The following is a 16,821-nucleotide window of genomic DNA, read 5'->3' as shown; positions in this document are numbered from 1 at the left end:
CTGATGATAAGCTGTGTGTGGAAATGTGAGAATTTATTGCAGCTTTTAAGATGAGAGCCAAATCTTTGGGATGAGGCAAGTTGATAGTTAGCTCGCTATTAGTCCACTTGTGCTGTGTACTGAAGATTCAGGGTGTGAAAATTTAGACAAATGTGGTTACGAGTTCTAAAAGAAGCTACTGGGGAACAGTTTTCTTATTTTAAGTACTAAATACATTGTGACTTAGCTTTTTGTTTTTTGCAATTTCTTTTTTGTTTTGTTTTGTTTTGTTTTGTTAATCCTCACCCAAGGATATATTTTTCCCCCATTGATTGTTAGAGAGAGTGGAAGGGAGGGGGAGAGTCAGAGAGAGAAAAAACGTCAATGTGAGAGACACATTGATTGGTTGCCGCCTGGCAGGAGCCCTAACCGGGGTCAAGGATCAAGCCTGGAATCCAGGAAGTGTCCTTGACAGGAATCAAACCTGGGACCCTTCAGTCTGTGGGGCCCATGCTCTGATCACTGAGCCAAACTGGCAATTTCATTTTTAAACAAATCAGAAATCATATTATACATTTTGGAAATGTGCTTCTTTTTTTTTTTTTCACATTTGACAACCCTTTATGTTACTAAGGAACCAAAACATACATTTTCTGTTTCTGATAAAAGCGTATGTTTATGTTAACAATGCCAGATTTTCTTAGCATAGTTATAGCTATAATTTTGAACCATAAAACATAGAGAATAGGATTTTATGTGAAAAGCAGTCTGTGGGAATTGAGAAAAGATAAAAACCAGTGTGTTCAAAGAGATTAGAAGAGTCATTCAGGATTTGAATAGGATTTTATGCTGTGTCTTCTACACAAAATGCAATCAATAATAATTTTAAAATTTAATTTCAAAATGAAAAAAAAATCATGTTATGCAAAAGTACAACTCCAATTTTTGAGCATTATTTAAAGCAAGTTAAATTTAAATTGATATTAGCGCTACAAAGAAATACTTAAACATTCAAAGATAGATGACATAGCATAAGACATTGTAACTTAGGCACTGCCAAGTTTAAAACATGTTTAAGAGTCATATTCAAAGACTAGTTTTCTTTATCAAAACTGAGACTAATGACCAGCTGCTAAAAGACCAGAGACAACCAGAACACACAGGATAGTTCAGCTTGAAAATGAGATCTGCTAGAAACCTTAGCTCTGTAAATTGAGGCACCTTTAGCAGGAAAACATGTGAAACTAAATAAGATATATTTTCAAAAATTACTTAGGAGAGCACTGTAGCTTAACCCTAATAGGATGAGGCTGGAGCCTCTTTCAACTTTCTGAGTTGAGAAGCTGAATGGTAAGTGATAGTTATAAAGTTGATTTAAAGACAACATATAAAAATTAATGCTGGAGAAAAACTGAGAGTTTAAAATGTTAGGCAGGAAGATTTTTTAGAATCTGGTTTAGATATGACCTCCAATGTTTTTGAGAAATGGGAAGAAAGTGAAGAGTAGCAGAATATGCAGCCCCAGAATGTGCTTTTCTGGATAAGGATTATTATGACAAATTGCAGATATAAAAGCTCTAAAAACAATAGAGGACACCCTTTGTAAGGAGCCTTACATTCATAAAGAAAATTCCTGCATGTAAGGGTCTCTCTCTCTCTCTCTGTGCCAGAAGGAAAAAGATGACTAAATCATAAGAGAATCTTATCAACAGAGAAGGTGACTTACATCTGCATAACAAACTCTATCCCATCTACCATGCTTTCCCTGGTAATCTCTCACAACTGCCACTCCCTCCTGTCCCAGCATCTGTCCTTTGTCTTAGCTGAAGATGACATTTAAGATGGTGGCCTGGACTTCTAGGGAGTTATTCAGTTTTCCTGGATAGCTCCCATGTGTACTTGAGGTATACATGTTAATAAACTTTTGTTCAATTTTTTCTTGTTAAACTGTGCTTTATTACAGAGGGTTTCAGCTAAGAACTCAAACAGGTAGAGAGAAAATACATTTTTCTCCTCTGTTTAAAAAAGAAAAACAATATTGAGAAAATACAATGTGATTAATTAAATTATGTTTCAGGAAAAGACAATTTCTATAATAGTTATTTTAGCTAAAGCATATGATCCATAGCTTTATATTCCCTCTGTCATAACATAACTAAGAAAGGGAGAAGCATAACATAACTAAGAAAGGTGGAAATGCAGATATAAATGCCACCTTTTCTTCCTGGTGCTCAACTACTTAGAGAACCATCTAAAAGAAGTTTTTGTTTTACTGCAATTATTATCCAACCCAGGCCTGAACCTATAATCAAGCTCATGTACTCACATCAGTCTTTTTAAAGACATCAAATTCTGAACTTTCTAGATGATTTCAGGACATCTGTCTGCTTTTTATACTTCCAAATTGCTCATGCTGCATCTATATTCTTTCTGCTCTTACACTGATTTTTATCCCTACCTTTCAACTCTCCAGGATTTGATTCCCTTGTGAATCTTGCATCATAAAACAGTGGAAAGAACTCCCAGGCTTTGGAGTTAAAAAAAAAAATGCATCAAAATCCTATCATAATATGCTGTTTCTGTGTGACATTGGAAGAAGGACCCAACTTCAATGAACTTCATTTAATGTGTCTACAAAATGTGGATTTTTAATAACACTAATGAGATAAACTCAATCTTATTCAGAGAAAGTACTGTATTCATGGTGTTATTATATTATATTTAATGCTATGGTGATTTTGAAATCATAGCAGCAGTCTTTATTTCCCCTTCTTTCTGAAATACGTGGTTCTCTCATGAATAATGCCTATGTCAGTCCTCAATCATCTGGAATCTTTCCCTAAGTTTCCCCAAGTCAGTGCCTATTGGGGAAGATAATTCCTTAAAAATATTTAGCTTTCATCACCTGTCATCTGTCTATCATCTATCTAACTATCCATCACCTATCTATCTATAAGTCATCTATCATCTTTTATATAAGTACCTACTATTTCTAGTTATTGCACTTTTAAAGTATGTAAAATTTTTATGCATTGTTAGAATCCAAACAAAAAGTGTACATTTAGAAGAATTAGCTAATGCTAGAAGTTTATTGATGGATTTTTTTTCTTTGAGGCTGCCATTTATCATAAAGCAAAAAGCTATTTTTTTCAAGATACCAGATAGGACCCATTTGACCCACCAGTCAGATGAATAAGACATATAACAGTCGTCATTTTTGAGATGTGGATATCAAATTCTTTGCCTGTTAGAGGAAGTTACAATTTTATGGTTGTCAATTGAGAAGTGATTTTAAGTGAACATAAATGAGTGTTCTTATGTGTTTACTGAATTAAAAAAACGAAGTAGTAAAACACTTTTAATTTTAATGTGGTTGACTGATTACCTTGTATTTATAAAGAAAGGAATTTCAAATGGATAATCTTATAATAACTTTTCAATGTCGTTAAAGCATGATATATATGTATGTCTTCCTAAGGCTTTATTATTTGCTACTGGTATAGGTGACAATAAATACTTCATTCTGGTTAAAGGGGTAGAAATATTTTCACAATCTATAATTCATTTCAAAATAACAACCTTCTGCACCCTAGACTATATAACCAACCTTAACCAGAGGAAAAAAGTAATAATTATTATCTAATTTAGTTACAAAGGCCTGTTTGTCAAGTTTCCAGTTAGAAATTACTCTTCTAAAATGTTTACATTCTTGCAGCACAATTTTGAATATTAAATCCAGCTGTATCTTGGTATAAAATCTGAACAAACGCTAACTTGTGTACAGGTAAATGTGGCGGGTGAAATTCTACTTCACAAGAAAACAGACTTAGAGAGCTTCCAGTTGGACTGGAACAAGAAATGCCAAGGAAGACCAACATGGTGACACAAGTAAACTCAGCCTCCGATCCCCCCACAAAGATCAATGATTGGATAGCTACCTTCAAACAAAAACAGCTTAGGAAATATCCAGAGTTTACTTGGAAAATTTTAGCAACATAATAGAACTAAAACATCTGAGCATAATTGCTCAAGAAAAGTAGGAAGATAACTACATTTCAGCCTGCATCACTCCCCCCCATCAACCCCCCAAGCTGGCGTTGTTGAACAACACAAAGAAACTCCTCAGCCAGAGAGAGTTTCCCTCACCAAGATAGGAAGCGCTGGGTGAATTACCAGCTTCCCCAGCCAGTTCAAGGTACTGCAGGGAAGTCTTCTCAAATTCACCCCACCCAGACTAATGCAGCGGAAATGTACAGGGTGAGGAATAAGAAAAGCAGAGCCTCTTATCAGCACACCTGCAGCAGGACTGACTGTGTTCACAGAAGCCTGCTCTGCAGACAAACTCAGCAGATCTCACCACTGACTAAGCCAACAGCCAACATAGCCACTGTGAACCCCCTGCAGATTTCACCCATTTTTGCCCCGCAGATATTTGGGCCACTGATGCCAGCTGCCTGAGTCTCCCCAATCCCTCCTCCCAACCTGGCCCCTCAGGAGCCCAGGAACCACACCAGCAGCCTTCCCAGGCCTCTGGGCTAGCCTAGGGTAAGAAGCTGGCCACTTGAGTATCTCCCTATCCCTGAAAGAAAGCAACAGAGTTTACTCAGGCCTCTGTGGCCCTGCAAATGCAAGATGCTGGCCTCCGCCCTTGAGGTTGATCGTCTCAGCTGTGCTGTACTCAGGGTAAGCCCCTCCAGCTGTGCATCTGAATCCCACCAGCCTAATACTCATCATCAGTCTCCACTGCAGTGCACTTGCTCAGCAAGAGTGTGCAGCCAACAACCAGGATCCCTGCAGCTGCTCGTGGGCTCCCATCAGGCCCTGCTTTCTGTTATTGGCCAGCACTACCATGCCCACCTGGGCTAAGCCCCTCCTACTGTGCACCTACATACCCCCAGTCCAATACCCATCAACAGCTTCCATTGCAGAGTACGTACTTAAAGGAAGAGTGGGAAGCCACAGGACAGCATGCTGACAGCCAGGAGCTCTGCACCCCCAGGTGGCCCTGGCACTAGCTGCCTGCCCTGGCCCCCATCACTTCACGTGTGCCTACAACCAGTCCCCATCACTACACAGCACCTGCACCCGAGTGTTTACACACCACTAGCTCTGGTCACCGATTCTGTTTGCCCTGATTCCTAGCCACTTGTCCTGGAAGAGCTGCTGAGGACCCCATCAGTGCTTGAAACCACTGCACACTTCCCTCATTACTTGCTAAAAACCACACAGTTGTCGGTGCTATGGACCCCAACAGCTTGAGCTGAAGAGATATCACATCCCCACACACAGGGTGCCACCCTGCAGCACCAGGCTTGTGGTCAGAGCCATGCCCCTACCTGCCTACCCCCTTCAGCTGAAAGGCTTCCCTTACTGAAGTCAGTCCAAAAAGTACGGAAGAGGTAACAGAAAACTATGCAAGATTGCAAAGATCAAAAATAATGAGGGAAAAATGACTCCACTAAAGAAATACAGAAAAAATGTCTGTAACTAACTCCAAAGAAAGAGAGATACAGGAATTGCTTGATGGAAAAAAAAAATAAAAATAATTACTTTAAACCTAATCAGAAAGCTATAAGAGCACACAGACAAACACTTTAACAATATCAGAAAAACAATACAAGAACAAAATGAAGAATGCAATGACTGAACTGAGGAATTCAATAGGGAGTTACACCAGACTTGAACAAGAAGAAAGAATCAATGAGTTATATGAAAGATCTATTAAAATTATTCAACCAAAAGAGCAATAATTAAAAAGAACAGAAAGGAATGAAGACAGTCTGTGAGACTTATGGAAAACCATCAAGGAAATGAAATGATGTATGTATCACTAGAGTCCAAAAAGAAGAGAGGGAGAAATGGGTAGAAAGCTCATTTAAAGAAATAGTGGCTGGGAAGTTCCCAACCCTGGGGAGAGATGTGGACAACCAAATACATGAAACCAATAGGTTGTCCGAAAATCTTAATCTGAAACCAGTATCTCTATGCAAATTATAATTAAAACTGTCTAAAATCAAAGACAAAGAAAAACAATTTTAAAGCAGCAGTAAAAAATAAAATAAAAAATTCCTTACAAGGGAATCCCCAAAGGCAATAAAATAAATGGTGCTGGGAAACAATATTTACATGTAAAACAATGAAACTTGACCTCTACTTTTTTAAAATTTATTTTTATTTTATTTTTATAGATTTCAGAGAGGAAGGGAGAGGGAGAGAGAGATAGAAACATCAAGGATGAGAGAGAATCATTCACCAGCTCCCTCCTGCACATCCCCTACTGAGGATCAAGCCCAGAACCCAGGCATGAGCCCCCGACCGGAATCAAACCTGGGACCCTTCAATCCACAGGCCGACGCTCCATCCACAGAGCCAATCCAGCCAGGGCTAGACCACTACTTTTCACCACTCACAAAAGTTAATTCAAAATGGAGTAAAGATCTAAATGTGATAACTGAAACAATGAAACTCCTAGAAGAAAATATGGGGAAACCTCCTTTACATTAGGCTTGGCAATATTATTTTGGATATAAAATCACAAGCAACAAACAAATAAATAAATAAGTGGAAAATATGGGCAGGTAAAGTGAATAGATCTTTTTTCTAAATTAGACACACAAATGGCCACCAAGCATATGAAAATATGTGGATAATCCTAATCATCAGGGAAATGCAAATCAAATCCACAATGAGATTTCACCTCACACTTGTTAGAATGGCTATCATAAAAAGACAAGCTATACAGGTATTGGTAAAGATGTGGGGAAAAGAGAACCCTGTGTGCTGTGGTGTGGGAATTTAAATTTGTGCAACCACTATGGAAAATAGTATGTAGTTTTCTCAAAAATTAAAAATAAAACTGCCATATGACCTTTGTATTGGTAAATCCCATTTATAAGTAAAAGCAATAAATAAATGAAACACGGTATTAGAGAGATATATGCGCTCCCATGTTTAATTGCAGTTTTATTTACAATAGCCAAGATAGGGAAACAACGTTAGTGTCTATCTATGGATGTATTAACAAAGAATTTGATACACACCCACACACACACAATGGACCCTTATTCAGCCATGAGAAAAAAGAAAATCCTACCATTTGCTACAACTTGCATGAAAGTTAAAGGCATTATGCCTGGTGAAATATGTCAGAGAAAGACAAATACTGTATGATATCAATTATACGTGGAATCTAACAAGTCAAATTTATAGAAACAAATAATAGACTACTGGTTATCAGGACTTGGGTGTGTGTGGAATAGTGGTCAAAGTGTGCAAACTTTTTTGTAAGTTGAGTATGTTCTGGACATCTAATGCACACCATGACGACTATAGATAATACCATATTACGCAGTTGCAAGTTACTATGAGAGTAGATTGATAAATGTCTTACCATAAAAAAGAAAGACAGTTAGTTATGTAATGTATTGGCGATGTTAGCTAACACTAGGTGGTAATCATTTTGCAATATACAAGTGTAACAAATAAACACATCGTATACCTTAAACTTAAAAAGTCAATTGCACCTTAATAAAGCTGCAAATGTAAATTTTAAATTTAGAGATTGAAAAAGGAATTGTTGAGCCTGAGCAAAAGAATGTCACCCAGAGAAATATGCTGACTCCTTAGGTTTCAACAAGAAAAGTATTAGTTTAATCAGAGTTCTAAGTCTTTTTGTTCTGGGCCTTTCTAATAATTATATCAGAATCTGACTTAGGGATGGATGTTAAGCTAACTAGAGACCTGTGCAAGACATATTTTCAGTATGGATTATGTGATGGTGAGTTTCTTGTACATCTGTTAGGTTTTCCTACTCCTATTTCTTCCAGCCCCTCATTAAAGGCAGAATAAAGCCACCAGTGTGCACCAGTCGAGGATTGCATGATCTCCAAGAGCAGCTCTCATTCTAAGCCCAATGAACAGGAAGGTTAGTCCCTTTGGGGCAGCCCTGCTCCTAGTGCTGAAATTCTGTGATCGCAGTAACCTTGCAGGCTCAGGAAATACTGACACACAGAAGCCCTTCTTTCCAACCAGAGAAACTGTGGCCCAGAAAACTCTGTGGGGGATCACTGTTTTTCACTTCTCTGTGTCCTCCTGCCACTCGGACACAGCCCAGTCTAGTCTGAGAATCTATCTGAGGGACTGCTCAGCAAAATGGTTATTACACAGCCTTGGCTTACCAGCCAGAGAACTAGGAAAGGCAGTCTGGAATCCGGAGAATGTTGGGCCCATCAAAGAAAGGAGTTCAAGCATAGAATTCATCTTGCGGTTCATGGGGGAATATCCAGAACAGAAATCAGATCCATCAAAGCAGCAAAGAAAACTTGCCATATAATTCACCAAAGAACCAGAATGATTGGCTAAAAGTGCTTTTTTTAAAAAAAGTTTAGGCTGAAAGATGGCTTTTAAAATAGAAATTCTCTGAAGAAGAAACTAGGTTAATTTTTCCACCGTCTTCCCACTAGATATAAAAATCCATCCATTATACAAGAAGACAGTGTGGTGCAGGGGAATGAAATAAAATTGGGAAGTAAAATCTGAATTATAATCTGATTATCATTGCTGCCTAATTATATGGCTTAAACAGGTCAGCTGTCCCTGCTGTTCTCTTATTTTTTAATAATTTTTGTTTAGTTTTCAATTACAGTTGGTGTGTAATATTATATTAGTTTCAGGTGTACATCCTAGTGATTAAATATAACTTACTAAGTAATTGTCCCAATAAATCTTGTACCCATCTAACCCAACCATAGTTGTTAGAATACTATTGACTATATCCCCTATGCTGTACTTTACAACCCCATGACTATTTTTTCACAAACAATTTGTACTTCTTAATCCCTTCACCTTTTTAAAAAAAATTGATATTAGGGAGAGGGAGAAAAAGATGCCCCCACACTGGAGCTCAGAAGGAATGATAAATATAATTGTTTTAAAAAATCCTTTGATCATATAACAATAAGAACAGAAAGCACACCAGTTACCTTTCCATATTAATATTCATACACCTATATATGTTACAGGAATGGTTACACTTATCCTTAATGATTCTTGATTTTTCATTAGAATTGGATAGTATTTTCATATGTATTAACCCATTTTATTCGCATGTAGCTCCAGGAAGATAGGCAAAAATAATGTCACATTTGAATATTATCTTTGAATGTATGTAGTGCCTATTCATGATTTCATTGCAGTCTTACTACCGCTCAGTGGAAGAGATGGGAAATATTATTCTCATATTTTACAACTGAGGATACTGAGGGTCAAACAGTTTAATTGGATGATATGTCCAAGGCTGCATTTTATAACATGAAGCAAAACTAGAGACAAAGAATAGTTTGTCAGTGTCAAGTGCTCTTTCTTCACATCATGCTGCTTTACATTGAAAGAGAAGATGGTCTGCTGAAGGCTTTACTAATTCTCAGTTATGAATAGAATTCAGTTGCCCTGCCTCCTGGCCAAGCCTCTTTAATTTCTAATAAATGTGATTTTTCTGCCATTATTTAATCACAGGACCTTAGGAAAATTATAGTATCTTTTAGAGCCTTACATTTCAGTTCTATAAAATAGAAATACCAACATCAGTCTTGCAGGGTTATTATAAAAATTAGAGTTACTATGAGGAAGACATTTTTACAGTGCCTAAAATAGAAGCACAATGTCATAATAAATATGATTACTTCATTATTGTTATAGTGCCTAGCTATTTTATATTGCTTTCATGGACGTTGAGACAGTCTGAGAGTCACTGGCACTCTGCTTCTTGGGTGTATTCTGTCAACACCAGTCTTTGATTTCTCTACCCAGATGTCCACGGTCACTTGTACAAACAGTCATGAACTGAGACCCTGACATTCATGTCTTACCCTGGTGGGAAGTTCCCAAGGATCTCCTGTGGAAAGAGTTTTTACTGGAGAATCATAGGTACATCAGTGCTCTCAAATGCAGTCTGGTCACTGCCATGAGCCTATTATGTGTATGTATTACCTAGAGCTTCCTAATCTGAGCATGCCTGATATTTAATATTGGCTTGTGTGAAAAAATAAATAAATAAGACTTTAAGTCAGACAGACACAGGATCAAATGCTAACTCTGCACCACAATAGATATGTAATTTTAGGCATATTGTTTAATTTATTTGTTTCTCAGATTCTTTTTTGTTAAAATAAGTTACATACAATTTTTTTCTTTAAAAGGTTTGTTAGAATTCAATTTAATGAGACAACGTGTGTTACATTTTCTCCTTCCTTTAGTAATTGGGTGGCTTCTTTTTTTTTGTTTTGTTTTTCTGGGTTTCTGCACACTCCTTGTGTGTTCCCAATTCTGATAAATTTGTTGTCCTCAGGTCACAGGCTCTGCCAAAATACTTCTAATCTTGACTGTGGTGAACAGCAATTTACATGTATTGAGAGATTACTAAATATCAGACATGGTAAACATTTCATTACTTGCATTGAATTTTTAAATACTCATTACAACCACTTAAGCTATGGACCAAGATTATCCTATGTAATAAAAGGGTAATATGCAAATTGACCGAACAGCAGAACGACCCATTGCTATGATGCGCAGTCACCACCAGAGGGAAGACACTCAACGCACGAGCTGTCCCCTGGTGGTCAGTGTGTTCCCACAGGGGGAGCACTACTCAGCCAGAAGCCGGGCTCACAGCTGTCGAGCGCAGCGGCGGTAGTGGGAGCCTCTCCTGCCTTTACAACCACACTAAGGATGTCTGGTGTCTCCGTGGGGAGCGAGCCTAAGTCATCAGTCAGACATCCCTCAAGGGCTCCTGGACTGTGAGAGGGTGTAGGCCCGGCTGAGGGACACCACCCCCCACTGAGTGCATGAATTTTGTGCACCAGACCTCTAGTTTCATTATATAATTTAAAAAACTAAAGCTTGGGAAGTCAAATAAATAAAGGGAAAGCTAGGACACAACCTATTAGTGTCCGAATAAAATTGTGTGCTTAAACTACCTACCTAATCACTTCCTCTAGCAAATATGAGCAGCCTTCCCCACTCCTCAATTTCTAGAACCTGATGAGGGACCCCTGGGACCTTTAAGGCCACATCCTCAGCGCAGCACTTTAAGATAACAGGTAGACAATACAATGCTGAATATGCAGTACAAGGAGCTCCCTAATTTTGAAAAGAGAAACACAGGGTGAGCTTGGTGTCTCCAATTACCATATGAAAATGATCAATGAAGAAAGATGCCAAATAGTTCTTACCTGGCACTCATCACACCACGTATTTTGAGAATTCATTTCTTAGCCATTTAGAAACATCAATAGAACAGCAGAGACAATTTCACAACAAATGTGTCATGATGGATTTGCTAGTTGAGACTCCTAAATGTTTGATTTCCCGCATTTATTATAGGCATTGGAGACGGTTCCTCTTCTGAAGTGCAAGCATCAATTGTTCTCTAACATCCAAAACAATGATAATTTGTTGTCTTTCTGTCATTGTGCAGTTTAATTTCAGAATAAGCAAAACAATGAAGCATCATCATCTCAATTCATATAATTTGAGAAAGCAAAACAGTTGCATAATAAGGGAAGCAAGATCAGAATGGAACATTGTATACTTTGTATTAACTTTGAGAGTTAATACAGAGAAAAAAAAGTATATGTGCAGGACTGAATGTGGAGATTGTTAAAAATTACATACAGTAGTACCCCCTTCTCTCCAGGGCTATGTTCTAAGATCCCTACTGGATGTCTGAAACTACCGACGGTACTGAATCCTATATATACTATGTTGTCTTCCTACACATGCATACAGTAAAGTTTAATTTATAAATTAAGAATAATAATAAATTAACAGCAATAGCTAATAATAAAATAGAATGATTATAAAATACAGTGTACTAAAAGCAATGTGAATGTGGTCTCTCTTTTTCTCCAAATACCTTGCGCTGTAGCTACAGCATGGATACTCTGGACAAAGGGATGATTTGAGTCCCTGGAAGGACAGAGAAAGATGGAGCAAGATTTCATTACGTTACTCATTACATAAATTGTGAGCAATTTATGAATTGTTTAGTTCTAGAATTTTCTATGTAATAGCTTTGGATCACTGTTGACTACAATAATGGAAACTGTGGACAGAGAAGATGCAGATAAAGAGGGCTGCTATACCTGATTCTCCTTTGAAAATTGGATCACATTTGATCTGTTCAGTATATTATATGTTAATATTATTTTGAAACTCTGGAGTTAAATATTAGGACTAAACTATATATCAGGCAATGATGTATTAATTAAGATCTTTGAATAAACCTACATGATGTGTATATTGCCTTAAATTTTACAAACTACTACTTTATCTGTGTATCCTTAGTAAACTGGTGCATAACATAGTATCAATAAATGTTTCTTGAATAAATATAGGAAATTTTTCACATTATTCTAGTCATTTTTTATAATAATCCTGTGAAGTATATATGATTGCCATTGCCTTGTTTGGGGATGAGTTAATTAGTCTAAGGTAACAGGAGTTGCTCAGGTCACCCAGTGGCAGGTGAGAACTTGAGCACAGTAAGTCCTCTAACTTCAAAACAAAAACCAGGTTCTGAGAAAGACAAGTACCACATGATTTCAGTTATATGTGAACTCTAATGAACAAAATAAACTAATTAACAAAATAGAAACAGACTCATGGATAGAGAACAGGCTGACAGCTGTCAGAGTGGGGCAGGTTACAGGGCTGGGTGAAACAGGTGAAAGGATTAAGCAAAACAAACAAATAAAAAATTCATAGACAGAGAACAGCATGGTGATCACCAGAGGGAAAAGGGGGAGGGAGGGTAAAGGGTAGATACCTGGTGATGGGAGGAGACTTGACTTTGGATGATAACACATGATACAATGTATAGATGATGTATTATAGAATTGTACACCTGAAGCCTATATAATTTTATTAACCAGTGTCACCCCAATAAAATAAAACAAAGAAACCAAAAACAGGTTCTTTCCATCACACTTTGCAGCTTAGCTCTGGAGAGAATATGACCTAATCTGCAAAATACTAGGCAGCATAACCAACATTTGTGTAAACATAGCCTTATGTTTTCATCCAGAATTCCAAGTAAAATATAATTTTCAGATGCCTTTTGTTATCTTGTTTCAAAGCTTTAGGCATATCCTAGGGAACAGGTATGCTAAAAACAGGATGAAAAATCCTTTTAAATAAAACTTGAATAAAAAAGACTTTCCTTTGGCAACTCACTTAAGAAGAAAGGATTGTTTACATATATTGATTTTTTGTAAAGTTTGACCAAAAGAAAATGTAAAAATTGGTATATATATATGTATATTGTTTTAATGTATGCAGAAATTCTTGACATAATATTTAATTGACTGCTTATTAAAATTCAGGTGCATCAAATTCACTCTATTTCATTAAGTCATATTTTCTGATCCAAGAAATTACTGCAAGGTCCAAACACTATATAGTAAGTTTTAAAAAGAAATAAATACAAGGTATTTGCTGAAGGGTGCAAATACCATGAAATAATCAAATTGCGAAGTTTGGAAAATCACCAACATAGAAGACCAGGGTGTCTAGTCGCAGTAATGAAAGATGTTTGAGGAAATTGAATGGAAAAATAATTTCTGTGAATATATTTGTAATTGGGATGATGGAATTTTAATCACAGAAAAGAGTAGTTGGGAAAGGTAACCATTGTTCTTCATAATAATCTGGATTTCTACTTATTCAAGATTTCTCCCATTATGGTTTTCTGTACCATGTTTTCTTACTTAATAAGGAAGAATCGAATGCCCAATTGTCTCTCCTTTTTGGTTTAGGTTTATCTTGCCCAGGTGTCTTGCCATAAGACAAGAAACTTTACAAATAACATAGCACAGATATCACTCTTTAAATTCCCAACAGGTGCTGGGATTCACGCCACAACACCTTGGAGAGCAGTGGCACATCTTTGCTTGCACGTATCCTGGTGGAAAGTATCATTAGGATAAGAAGTGGCTTATACTGGGTTTTGCTTTCATTGAACATACTGCCTCTCTGAAATCTCCGCCCATTTGTCCTGGAACAGGTCAGCACATGCTACCCCCAAATAGGCCACTTTGGCATATTGATTATTTTGCACGGAGGGAATTTGAAGAAAACACACACACACACACACACACACACACACACACAGTAATGCAGGTAGAGGCTTTCTCTGAGTGCTTCTTCTTATCTCCCTAAATCAGAACCTCCAAAACAAACAAACAAAGGAAACTCAATTGTCATCAACCCCCTTCTCAGGAATCTCATCAATCAGGAAAGATTGGCTCTGATCACAGGAGAGGAAACTGGAAGTTGACATGGAACCCAGACAAACTGTCACAAACTATCACACCCCTCATCTCTTCTCCTAAGCGCCCATCTCTTCTCCTCAGGACCCATTCATCTTTCCTAAAAATTATTTATTTTCCCCTAAGTTGCTTATATTATACCTCCCCTTCCCCTATTAAGATGATTAATAAGTTCCCAAATCTCACTGCTGTTCTGGATATTACTCTTTTTCCTTCCTGTGATGCCCCTGTGTACATAACATTAAAAATAATAAATGTATATATCTCTTCACCTATTAATCTGCCTGCTGTCAGTTATTTCACAGACTCAACTATCAATCCTAGGAAGATAGAGGAAAAGGTTTTCATTCTCTATAGTCTTAATTCCATTCTTTTGAGAGCACAGAAGCATTTTTTTTTCTTTTTTTTCTTCATGGGATGATGAGAAAAAAAACACACACACACAAATAAACAAAATGACTGATACTTGGAAAAGACTTGGAGTACTACCTGGCATCTAGTAAGTGTCTGATAAAAGGTGGCTATTATTATTGCTAGCTGCCTCGTTTGAGAGAAGGTACAAAGTGTTCCTAAGCACCAGGTTCTTCTATTGTAGAATGAAGATTCATTTATCAGTCATTCTAGAAATATTTAGGAGTCTAATAATGATCAACCCTTATGTGGGACAGTGGTACTAGTAGCTACTTCACATTGATTTTAGAAAGACTAAGTGAGGTAATAAATATTAGGTCATCAACACCATGCCTGCTGGTGGGTAAGAATTCAGTACATGTTAGCTGGTGATAGGGAATGGTAGTGGCTATCATGGAAAAATTATGTATTGCTGTTTAATTAAGAAAAAAATTCCAAAGAAAACACACACAACAATAACAACAACAACAACAACAACAAAAACAACACCAAGGTCAAGGAGAGATGCAGGAAATAAATCCAAGGAAGGGTAAAGGACAGCAGAAGAACATACAGGAAATGACTTGTCCTTGATGCAGGATCAAATATCAACCCAACTGCCCAGATTTTGGTAACAATTTGGAGCAGAAATACAATGAAGATGGTGATGGAGGTGACAGACACTAGACAATACTAAGGATCAGAGCAAAACTGGAGATAGAATGTAGTTGACCACATCAAAGTACAGAAGCAAAACAAAACAAAGAAACAAAAAGAAGAAAACAAAAACCCACCAATGACATAAAAATTTTTGATTAAAATAATATAGTGCCCTGGCTGGTGTGGCTAAGTTGATTGGAGCATCGTCCCCTACACCTAAAAGTTGTGAGTTCGATTCTTGGTCAGGGGACATAACTAGGTTGCAGGTTAAACCTCTAGTTGGGGTACATACAGGAGGCAACCAACTGGTGTTTCTCTCTCACATCGATGTTTCTCTTTCTCTCTTCCTTCATCTCTATCTAAAAATCAATAAACAAACAAACAAATATAGTGGGTGTGGGTGGGCACTGAGATCCCTACATTCAAATGAGGCAGGAGAAAGGAAATGATATAATTCAGCATCACAGGTGAGATACCCAGACTTTAGTGGCCTTATCCTCGCATCTGTTCTTGGTATGCAAGGTCACCGCATGCATGAATCCTGGAACTCTGTTAAGGCTTCTATCTACTCCACTGTGCTTAAGAAAAAGCACATTTGGACAACAGAGCAAGGGTTCATGAGCTAGACATGAGGTAAGAGGGGTTGGAGAGATTCAGCTTTCTTTTAAGTGAGTGAATTTGTTGAATGAATGAATGAATGAATGAACCAAGTAGAAAAAGTGAGAAAGTACTCTTAGACACCCTTGTCTAATGGCAAGAGCCCAGGATTATGAAACAATAAACATGGTAGAAGTAGTTATTAAACTTTTTTTTTCATTATTTGAATTCTGTTAGAAATAGTTATTAAACTTTTTTTTTCCTCATTAGAAGGTTATATTGAATTAGATGTTAATTACTAAATAAACGTATGACACCATATATACACTGAATGGCCAGATTATTATGAATACTCCATCAGTACTTCGTTGGGCCACCTTTTGCCTTCAATACTGCTGCAATTCTTCTTGGCATTGACTCCACAAGATGTTGAAAGGTGATGCGAGGAATCTGACACCATGCCTGATGAATAGCACTGTCCAATTCTGTGAGATTTGATGGTTGTGGAACCAGCTGCCTGATGGCTCTTTTAACTTTATCCCACAAATGCTCAATTGGATTGAGATCTGGTGATTGTTGGGGCCACCTAAGCAAGGTAAAGTCTTCCTCATGTTCTTGAAACCACTCCTGCACAATACGAGCACCATAGGATGGAGCATTGTCTTGTTGGAAGAAGCCATCTCCATTGGGATACGCCATCAACATGATAGGATGAACTTGATCAACAACAATACTTAGGTATATTGTGCTATTCAGACGTTTATAATGATCTGGCCCTCTAGCAACTTCAGCGGGAAATTATAGCTAATTTGCTTCCAGGAACCAATTCCAGCATGTCATAATTTCAAGAGTTTCATCAAAAGGTTGA

Source organism: Myotis nattereri (assembly GCF_964212035.1).
Source record: "Myotis nattereri genome assembly, chromosome: 7".
Taxonomy (NCBI): Eukaryota; Metazoa; Chordata; class Mammalia; order Chiroptera; family Vespertilionidae; genus Myotis; species Myotis nattereri.
This window is presented reverse-complemented; position numbering follows the sequence as displayed.